This window comes from Scatophagus argus, chromosome 3 (genome assembly GCF_020382885.2).
Source record: "Scatophagus argus isolate fScaArg1 chromosome 3, fScaArg1.pri, whole genome shotgun sequence".
Taxonomy (NCBI): Eukaryota; Metazoa; Chordata; class Actinopteri; family Scatophagidae; genus Scatophagus; species Scatophagus argus.
In genome coordinates this window covers 4,224,247-4,236,537 of record NC_058495.1, presented here as the reverse complement: position 1 = coordinate 4,236,537, position 12,291 = coordinate 4,224,247, and positions in this window count along the sequence as shown.

The window sequence follows — 12,291 nt, the reverse complement described above, 5'->3', positions numbered from 1 at the left end:
TGAATATAGTACCAGGCTGAAAGTGAAACAAAACTGCAGTAAAGTCAAAAGGTTATGAGAATGCGAATATCCGAAAGACAGCAGAGAAAATGTGCAGCAGATTAAAAGTACAACGTCTCTGGTTTTCCTAAACCTGGTCCTGGTGTTTCCTCTTAAGTGCTTATACACATTTGTCAAATTGCTTTGTGTTTTTCTTACCAGACTGTGTTTGTCAAAGCATGAGTGGGAGGGAACATCAGCAAGATGTTAATATTTATCTGTAGTGGTAACACACACTGTGTTGAGATATTCAGTGGTTTTTATTCAGAATGAGGGAATGAGGACTGTTTAAATGAATGTCTGAGACCTCAACAATGTGAAGCCACCCACAGCAAAATGATTTTACAATCATGAAACAAGAGTCCCTGTCACTATTTTACGTAATGGTGCTGCTATAATTTTCATATTGCAGCACCATTACACACTGCAGACCATACTGCTCACAAGATAGCTAAGGACTCTGCATATCTTATTTGTGCAGAATCAATACTGAACTTATCATCTTTCTGCCAACTAGAAACCACATTGTGGCTTTTGTGCATACTACAAAGGGCCAACGGAATGCTGAACTCGAAAATTATATACTCATTGTGTTATATGTTCCTGTTTATATCACTTGGTCTGATTTCCAAGCCAGATTCAAGTTGGAGTCATTACTTCCAGCAATCCTGAAGCTCACATATTGTCTGGGGGCGCAGACAAGGTCACAGATCCCATTAATTATCCTCTCAGCACCACATCCTTGGCTGTGACTTCCTGCTTCATTGTGCTGTTTCATTAGAACTGAAGAGAGCATTTAACTTTGGTAATGTTTCACTTCCTCAGAATCCTCAATAAAAAGTGACATCAGAGAATGATACAAAATACAAAACACTTCACTCCACTCACAAAGGCCTCTGGAGATTTGGTTATGACAGTTTTCTTTTTTTTTTTCAAGATTCAGTCACTAAGATTAAGATACAGCCCCATTACATAAGATAAGATGAACTACTGAACTATGCATGCGTGTTTGTGACTAGGCCAACCAATTTCCTGCATATGGCTTGAAGCTCAACTCAAAATTTCCTCAAATTTCTGGAGAACTGTAGAATACATCCCACAATTGTGAGTGCAATTTTACTGAATAAATAAGGTACTAAGGTACTTCAGTGACTGAAGAGTCAAAGGTTGTAAGTTTGAACCCCATTAAAGGACAACACTGAGTAGAGTTGAAGGTGAACAAAATACAGACACAAATGGAATTTACACAATATCCTCAAAATGACAGCAGGTCATGTATTAAGTATGAACTGTTCAGTATTCACATCCATCCAGAAGTATTTATACTACTGTGAAAATACTCAACTACAAGTAAAAGTCCTGCTTTTACAGTACAACATTACTTGAGTAAAAGTATGGAGGTATTGTCAGTGAAATTATGTTGTTGACGATTTTGTATTGATATCACTGCTGCATTAATGTGTATGTTAATGTTATATACTTATGGCTGGTTTAATCTACAACAAGTCATCATGTTCCATAAGACCATCATATGTGTGCAGTGTGGCTGTCCTGTGAGAACCACACATCTCTAAAGGAAGTGAATGAGTTCATAGAAACAGCCTGTTTTCAGCTTTGTGACGGTGCGTTTTACAGCTAATCCAGCAGGGTTTGGAAAGAGTTTATTTAGCTTAAGAAGGAGGAGAATCTTCTCATCACATAAAGGACCACTTCATTCTTCAGTTTATCACAAACATTCAAAATTAAAATACCTGGAGATATGTAATTTTTAGTGGACAGGAAGGGGATGGACCAACTGTAATCTGAACTAACCAATTAACAACTAAAGCTGTCAAACAAATTTAGCGGAATAAAAAGTATAATATTTCCCCCTGGGGTGTAGTGGAGTATAAGTATGAAGTTACAATGGAAAAACTCAATTAAAGTATAAGTACTTCAAATAAGTAGTACTTGAGTAAATGTACTGAGTTACATTCCACCACTCTTTTCTGATACTGACATTTTATTGGCATCTGATACACGTAATTGACTGTAATTGTAAAATGACTGTGATGTAATTTATAAATGTGTGACTACAGTGCTGATACTGCTGCCAAAGAGAGATGTCTGAGTGGTTAAACAATGACTGACTCTCCTGCAGTATTAACAAACTGGAACCAGAGCAGATCTCACAGAGAGATGCAAAGATGAAAACAGGCCCAGACAGGGGCTTCAGCTTCCTGAGAATTTCTCAGTATTCTGTGAACTTAGCACAGGGCAGATAAATAACTCCCGCATAGCTGAACAGCCACAGCAAACCTGCTCCTGCATATTCAATCAAGAGGTACTGTTTATACATTAGTCATCACACGTAGTATGATGATTGTTATCAGCATTTAAAAACAGGTGGGCTTTAATTTCCAGTAGGCCAGATATTATTTGCACAGTTACACTCTTCTGTTTAAGAGCACAGAGAACATAAGGGAAATTTGCAATGTTTTGTCCCTAAGTGGTGAGGTGAGACAAACAGATCACACAATACATCTGTAATACCCTGGTATTTGAGTGGACTCTCCACATTCAGACTTTTCAAACCTGTGTACAGTACACTAAAGCATAAATAAATGTTTAGCTCTATTGTAATCTACAACATATACTATGTTACTGCTATGCATCTCTGCTTGTGTGCTCCTTCTCTCACACCCCACCCCCTCTGCCTCTCTCTCTCTCTCTCTCCCTCTCTCTCTTGCTCTCCTGCTCTCTCTCTCTCTCTCTCTCTCTCTCTCTCTCTCTCTCTCTCTCCCTCTCCCTCTATCTCAACCCAACCGGTCAAGGCAGATGGCCGCCCATCTTGAGTCGGGGTCTGCTCCGAGGTTTCTGCCTTCTAAAAGGCAGTTTTTCCTCGCCACTGTCGCCAAGTGCTTGCTCAAGGGGGAATGTTGGGCTCTCTCTATTTACAATTTAATTAAAGAGTTTGGTCTAGACCTGCTCAAATTGGAAAGTGTCATGAGATAACTTTTGTTGTGAATTGGCGCTATATAAATAAACTGAATTGAATTGAATTGAATTGAACATATACATATTCCTGGAAACATGGAACACATTACACTCTTTGATAGAAAGCTTCAGACAGTTGACAGAAAAGTCAAGAGTTTGGAGAATGACTGCTGTATCCTTGTATGGGAAAATAAAATTGTAAGGTGTGTGCACCTGCTGGTCTGCAGCTGGTAGCAAATCGTTCCACTAGATTTGCAAGTAGTACGAGGACCTCTACATAAGCCACGGCTTATGTAATACCTAACACATACATCACATGAACTCATGAATCTGTCTGTTATGAAATCAAGCTCTCCTACCCTATTGCATCCCTCAGACAACAAAATTATACTTGAGTGAAGATTTAAAATTTTAAACAAACTCAAACAGGTGTTTTGAACAACTCTGTTAATTAGACCTCAAGTTGAAGGTGGGTCAAGCTTTGCTGGGATGTAACAGGAACATATATATAACAATGGTGTAAATTGTCCTGCCCAGGTGCACCAAACTTAACAGGAGAGCGAGGGAACTGCCCATCAAGCACACTTTGACCACATCCACATACTGGGAGCTCTTATCAGGCACGATAAGCGCAGTTAATATAGTAAAATGTAGCCTACTTCCTCACCATCATGCATCTGGCAAGTTGCTCCATAAGGCTGTTATGACTGTGTCTGTTTTGTTGTCTTAGGCTCTGGCAAACTGTGACACATTTTTCACAATCTTCGTTTTATAGACTAAAAACAGCATATATGTAACAGCAAATCATCCTGCCATATTTGTGGAGACTAAGGCAGGAACCATCTAAGTAGTTGCTATACATCAACAGGAAGATAACAAGACCCGACAAAAGAGAACTTACACTAGCACAACAAAAAAGGACACATGGTCTATCACAGTTGCACAAGAATAGCAGTCAAACACAGAGTAGTGTCACCTCACACCAAAAACATCACAACCAAGTTGTTGAGCAAAGTGCAAGATGAGGGAACGGTGGAGACATCCTCCATTCCCCGCCTGTCAAGATGGCTAACTAACCTACAGTAGCTAGTCTTCAGTGGCTTGCCAAGCTCAAGGTGACTTTAAACGCTGAGCTCATTGTATTACAAATGACCTGAGATGTAGCCAGCTGCAACACACTGAAGCGTGCCTCCACTCTGGATTACCACCAAAAATGAGAAAGGTTAAATAAATTACATGTTGTCTAAATTACATGCTATCTTGGACAGTGTCTCCCTTACACAGGTACAGGAGTTCCTTCAGTGACAGACTGATTCCACCACGATGCTCCACGGTACACCACAGAAAGTCCTCCTTCCCCATGTTAGACACTCTGAGTCAATAGACTGTGACTCTGGTCCTCAGTCATGTCTTCTGCAGTTTTCTCTGTATTGCTGCACTGTTGTTTTGCACTGTTAAAGTAAAATAACCACATACATACTTGTACAACACCTGTATATACCTGTGCACAAACTATATATCTATTTTCATATTCTGGAAGTACTCTTATTTCTATTTTTATTATTACTCCTTGGCCTTTAGACTGCTAATCCTGGTGGTTGGAGCAACTGTAACAACCCAATTTCCCCAAGGGATCAATAAAGTATAGCTCCGATTCTGGTTCTGAGTCTGATAAAAAAGCTCTTTCAACTTGTTACCTGGTCAGGGTGCTCAAAGCCAAAACTCCAAGATACTGAAGCACAGCTAAACAAGGAGTAACAACCATAAGTGGTGTATCAATAAAAGATGACCACGAGATTTAAACAAAAGCCATTACTAATACACACAAAAATTTGGGGATTAATTTACCACACCTCATGTTTGTTAGAATCCCAGACAGAGATGGGAGGAGAGAAGGGACAAACAGTACAAAGGATCACAAACAGCCATGACTGCTTGAAACAATGTTGTGTATGTTTTTGTGCTTTTTCTTAGTGGATTTTTAAAGGTAACTATGAAAGATAAAGAACAGCTTGATTAGGGCTTACAGTATGTTTACTCTGGTGTATTTGTATGGAATATACACTCAAACATACGCACACAAAGTCATAATCAGGCCTCCATATACCAATACTGTAATCCAGTGGAACTAGAAAAATGTAAAATTGGCAGCAGAAATTACAGACCCGAGGTTGTGTTCATAGGCCTGCCTTTTTTAGCAAATAAGAAAAGAAAAACCAAATGTTATGTTCACGTTCCAAAGAGTTCATGTTTCACAAGAATCCAACATGAATGACTGCCTTTTCAGATTACAGAAATGCCTGAGGCGAGGTTTTCAGTTACACGTCACGTTTTACCTAAACTGAAAGTGAAGCTGAGGAAATAGGAACATACCTTCACCTTCACTATTGTCATAGTACAAAATAGAAAAGAAATTCTTGAATGATAAAATAAAAACAATTAATAATAAGGAAAGAATGCATGCTTCATCCTCTTTTATTGACTAAATGTTAATTCCTTGGTTGTTGTATCTTGGACGTTAACCATTAAAAATTTCCAGCCTATAAAATCATCACAGAATATCTATATGGCTGTAGTTCAGATACTTATCGTAACGACTCCAAAGTCCGATCACATGCCTAAATGCAACCAATGATCTGTCAGCACTAACATCTGCCAGCTACAGCAGTAAAACCCTCTTTAGATTACAACATTATCTTAAGCAAAGAATTGTGTCACATTAAAAAAAAATTAAAAATCGATTATTATCCATCTAGATATTATTATTATTGTACAATGTATTATCGAAGTTTGTGTGTTTTGCAAGCATGTTGTCCCTAAAATCATAAAAACAGTCATAAGGTTGAAGGAGGAAGGTTATTAAATCTCCACATTTCTAACAACTTTGTTGGTGTGGCACTCAACTTGAACCTAACAAGCTGAATGGTTCATTGCATTAACATTATCAAGGCAGTTGAAATGACATCAGTAGACCTACTGACCATCAGTAAACCTAATACATGTTGCCGTATGTTATTAGTCCACAATATCAAAGCTTATGGTTACATGAATTCCCAGAGTGGTTAGCCTAATACAGCTAACTGCAACCCCCAAATTTAAAGGCATAACAAAAGTTATCTGCAATTAATGGCACAAAAGGTGTAGCCAGATATGATAACTATTCTAGTAGGCCTGTTTAACTTGCAACTCCTGTTTAGTGATATCCTTAAGTCGCCTGGTTACAGTTTAGCGTCCATGGTACAGAATCATCTACAGGTTCTGACAGAAAGTTTAGGGATCATAGATTAGTACTCCATACTTCCAAATAAGTTCGTTAAGTTTTGCACATGAACCTTAAATGTGTAATGTAATTATGTGAGAAACACACACAAAAAGTATCTAAAAAGTCATATTAAAAAAATACAGATTGTGCCTTTAACCTCCTTGGAAATGTTGCGTTGTTAAAGTGAACACTGCATCTTAAGTTTCTGTGACTCTGCCAGTCAATATTTCTGAATAAGGAACAAATTGTAAAGGGACCAAGTTATCACAGTCACTTCAAAGAAGTATCAATTCAAGCATTCATAAAATACCATCATCAGAAACTGAAACTTGAGTTCATTTAGAAACAGTGACAGCCTTTTACGTAGACAGCCAGGTGGGAAACCCCTAGTCACAAAACAGCATTTAAGGTAATCTCCAAGGAACTTGTTGTCAAAACAGTGGAACAATAAATATAACGTACATAAGGGGATACATAAGGGAAAACACCAGAAAAGAACACAGAACACATTGGCTAATGGATATCTAGAACAGATGCCTCCTAATGGAGGAAATCACAAGCTTATCAGCCAGCATCCAATTAGAGTTTGGGTCTGAACCTATTTAGAGTTATAGAGAGTTCAAGTACATCAGATCGAGCTTGGGGACTTGAAATTGTGAACCATGTGTGTGTGTGTGAGTGTGTTGTGTGTTGAGGTCAGGATGCAGACTGACTTCCAGGGGCTGGTAAGGGCCATTTGTCACTTTCAAAATGATGTTCATACCGGTAATGATCCTAATCTTCATTTGTGCTTTATGACTGCTGTGCTGGAGGGCTGACCCGTGCTGACTCATCCTGTAGGCCTAGTCCAACATAACAGCTATGAAGAGTTTTGTGATTGTTGTGAAATGACACAAAAGTGTTATAACAAGAATACAGGCTGCCTGCTTAATCTCTGCAGCCTTGACCAGTCGTTGGCTTTTCAAGGGGTATCAGATGTGTTCTGTTTTGCTGCAGCTGGGACATGCACACGGCTACTGTGACAAATAATGAATCAGTGGACCAATGAGTTTTCTTTACACTTCAAGTTAACCGAAGACAAAAAATGGCCTGCAGTTTGTATGGCTGAACAAATTTAGATTCTTTCCTACAGCCATATCTGACACTGCTCTGTTGGCCACATCTGTTCTGTATTTATTGTATTGAATCATAAAAGAATAAATGTCGCTGTTGACCTATGATCCCTGTCCACAAAGCACCTGAGGTCCCTGTTTATTTGTGATCCATCACGAGTAACTGCATTTGGTCTCCTTTTTTTCTCAAAGTTTTGACTGTTTTAAAATTTCACTTTACATAATGCAATGTGGCCACCTATATACTGAGTTGTTGGTAACATCAGTTACTACAGATCCCATTTATTGATGAAGGATATGTAATGAAGTCCATCCATCCATTTTCCATACGAGAAGGTTGGCGCCTATCCCAGCTGACTACAGCCGAGAGGCGGGGTACACACTGGACTGGTCGCTAGTCAATCGCAGGGTCCACACACAAACACAGGTGCAATGTAGAGTAGACAATTAACCTAATGTGCAAAAGCCACAAAGGCACAGGGAGAACATGCAAACTACACACAGAACGGCCCGGACTGGGATTCAAATCTGGAACCCTCTTGCTGTGAGGTGACACTGCTAACCACTGCAAGTCATAACACAGAAATGATGTTTTGTTATGCATGGTCTGAACAAAGCTTTCCAATACACAAAGCAATATTTACATCTTAGATTTATTATTTGGGATGCTGCTGAAGTAAAATGTTTGTTTGCTTCAAAGGACTGGCAGAAACTTTGGTGATTTGATGGTGATTTGTCTCCACCTAGTGGTGGTATTATATTTATTGGAGACACACTGATGAGTTAGTTACTGATGTCACTGTCTACAATTGATGTGCTCAGTGTATTGTCTACATGAGTGCTTTCACAGCTGATTACATTTTAAATTACAGCTAATAGTAATTCGGTACTTCTTGTAACATAAGTCTGACTTAAGTCATTTAAATGAGGACTTGGTTTCCCTGTTGTTGTACGTAATTATTGGTAAAGGATTTGAATGCTAAAGAACTTGACTTGAAAGCAAGTGTCTGGTCCATTTAGTCCTTGCAAAATCCCTAGAGTGGTTAAAAATAAAGAAAGAAAGAAGATGGAAGCAGACAAGTCACAGTCACACACCTCAGGTGAGCAGATAGAAATACCTATACACCATGGATGGCCATAGCTCCCAGGCCACCACTGTGATCCAGAATGAAATATCTCAACAACTTTATGTATTTTGTATGCAAATTCATTTTCCCCAGAAGATGACTCATGAAACATTGGAGAGCACCTTTTCATCTAGAAGCCATCAACCTAGTCAAAATTTTATTTTGTCCTATACTTTGGCTAATGACTAAAAATGCCTGCAAAACTAATGACATGTAGTTGTTTACAACTAATTAGCAAATGATAGCATGTTAACAATTTAAATAAATAAAATTACAGGAGTTACAAAAGACCAGAGTTGTTGAATATAAGCTGAGTATAAGTATAATGTGACAACGTTCTCTAGGTGGTGGCTGTTTCTGGTTTCTCTCTCATAAAGCAGAACTTTTCAGGTCAGAGATGCTTCCTCATCTGGTGTTTCACAAGGCTCCATGATTGCCTCTCCTTTGGTCTGTGTATACATGCAGAAAGAAAGAAAGAAAGAAAGAAAGAAAGAACCAACCAGCCAACCACTGAACCAATAACTTTTGCAATCCAAACCAGCTCTGGAATTAATTGTTATTTATTAAAGAATTATTAAAACCCTTTAAAGCCTTTCATTAATGCCAGCACACAGTCTTATTTCAAACATGTCTTATTTCTTTCTTCTTATTATTGTTTTACCAATTATAATTTTGAATTGTTTTTGATTGTCTGATTTAATGGGTACTTTTACTTTTTCTTCTTTTCTTCTGTACTTTTAATCAAGAAAAAATTTAGATGCATGATTTTGACAGTGTTTCCTGTTTTCCTTTCCTGCTTTGCTTTGGAATAGTGTATAGAGAAAGCCTCATGACAGTGAGCCCACTGCAGATATTGTTCCGTCACATTTCAGTTTAACATTGAGAGAATTTCCACTTGCTTTCAAAGTCAACCTCATTCAGTTCTCCACATCTGCACACCAAAGACGGACCACCAGTGTTTTCACCTGGCTCTGAAACTAGTTGTTGGAGTGATTTAGTGACAAGTATGTAAACGTAAATTACTCAGTGGTCCTAAAATACACTCAAGCATCTGCTGATATAAAAACAACAGTTCACCGTGCGAGACAGAATCCATGAGCTGCCTCCTTCTCACCACAGGTAACTTCAGACGAGACATTTCTCATGCTTGCTCTTTCACAAATTCAGCAAAGCTGCAGAGCCATGCAGACTGTGTTTGTGCTAGAATGAGTCACTATATTTGATTTGAACTCTCCTCAAACATGAACATTTAAGCAGACTCTCAGCTTGCCACAACATGTTGTTACAAATTTATGGATCTTTCAAAGCTTTTCTTTTTGTCCAGCATGCAAACTGGTGATATAGCATCCCATAATACACCCTGCACTGTTTTTACTCTGTATAGCTGCCAGTGCACAAACCAGTTTGCCTTTGCAATACTATGATGATAAACCTGATATTAACACCCAGAAGTATCCAGACTTTAACACCGGTCCTGAAGAGTGTCATTGGAGAGGACATGCAGGACTGTAAACTCCACATGCACATAATAAGCTACTTTACACACGATTTTATTAAAATGAAACTGTATTTGTTAGGTGTCGTTTTATTTGTTTCAGTTATATTAATATTGCAGTATGACATTAGCCAAAACATCTTTAATGCAATATTTTATGGTCATCATTGTGATGGCTGCATTTACATGCATTTTGTTATTGCCTAATGACAATGAATATTGCATGCAAAACTGGGCAAACTGTACCAAGAACTCCAAGCTTAATTTGTGTCAAGCAGTTTTAGATTTTTTGATTGAATGCATTTGTTTTGATTGCTTTCAATTCAATTGGGGACTGAAAAGTTTCCAAAGATACCTAATATATCAAACTGAATTTGGGAAACATGTAGCAAAATGAAAAAGAATCTAATTTTAATGTCCTGGAATGGCTGTAAAGAATTCCGTTATCAAACATAGTTTTTATTATTATAATTAAATCTGATGCTGTCATGATAAATATTAAATATAAAAACATCCTTATCCAAATAATTTTGAGAAACACATTTCATACATAAAACATTATTAAACAGAACCCGTTCAAAGTAATATCATGTTTAATCTCTTTCATGTACACTAGGGCCAGATACTTTAAATAACTCACTAATTGCTATATTAATTGTGGATGGTCCTTCCAGCTCCTGAAAGTGGGTTTTGTTCTCTGATTCTATTATGTGTACCTCCAATTCACATTTTCCAATTTACAGAAAACTCATCAACTCACTGACTTCGCTGTCTGTTAGTTGATGTCCTACTTCAGACTCCTTATGAAACTCCTCCACCTGCTGACACAAAGCGGGAGTGGCAGCAGAGGAACAGCTGGATTGCACCTCTTAAGCCACATTGTTTTGTTGTTTGTGTCTGCTTATATACTGACCAGAGATCGCATTTTTGTTAAAACAGTGATCTGGTCCAGTTAGCATGGTTTTTCCCCTAACACATTTTCATCTTGTAATTTACTGCGAACTAATGAACTCTTTGCTGTCTAAGAGAAGATCTTTAATATCTGAATGATTACAAATGATTTGGATGCTTATTTGTCACATTTTGTGGCCATCCATAAATATAAAGTTACAATTTGAGTTTGGTCTAGACCTAGGCCATGAGATAACTTTTGTTGTGAACTGGCACTATATAAATAAACTGAATTGAAATTTCAGAAAATAAAAACAATTTCTAGATTTTAATTCTGGAATTTTTTGTGGAAATGTGCCTCATCACTGGTCTATGGTGACAATTTGATTATTATACGCTCGGTTTTGATGGCATTTTATTGTGTTCGTTGTATGGGTGATAGTACCTACTGTATAATAATGGAAGTATTCATAAATTTGGTGATACTGTGCTGCTTTAACATGGGATACCAGGATGAGTGGACTGCTTATGAGGATCCAGATACAAGATAAATAATTTCCACCTGCAGGTGTAATTATATGAGTTGCATCTGCACACTCAGTTCAAGGTAGATGGTAGGTAGGCCACATGACAGTGCTGTTAGCCGCATCATTAATGCTGCAGTTTAGCGGGATGAATGGTAACCAACCTACATACATGATTGGTCTTGTCCTTGAGTGGCAGGCATGAAGTTGGCAAGTGATCTATTTTCTGAATGATAAAGTCAAATTAACAGCATGGGGGAAAAAATAAATAAAATAAAGTATATTTACAAACAGTGGTTAGCCCTGTCGCCTCATAGCAAGAGGGTTCCAGGTTCGAATCCCGGTCTGGGCCCTTCTATGTGGAGTTTGCATGTTCTCCCTGTGCCTGCGTGGGTTTTCTCCAGGTTCTCCGGCTTCCTCCCACAATACCAAAAACATGCACATTAGGTTAAATGGCTACTCTAAATTGCCCCTAGGTGTGAGTGTGAGAGTGTGTGGTTGTTTGTCTTTGTGTGTTGGCCCTGCGATTGACTGGCGACCAGTCCAGGGTGAACCCCGCCTCTCGCCCGTAGTCAGCTGGGATAGGCTCCAGCTCCCCCGCGACCCTGACGGATAAGCGGTATAGAAAATGGATGGATGGATGGATGGATATTTACAAACATCTCACACAGTCAGACTGCACAATGCATCACAATGTCGATGACAATGCAAAATAAATACATAAAAGCAATTACTTTTATGTAAGAAAAGCAAAAAATAGAATATAAAAGCATATATAATTGATGATAATATAAATATGGATAAGATAAAGACAAATACATTAACCTTTGGCCTAAAGATTGCATTGCATTAAAAACAATGCAAA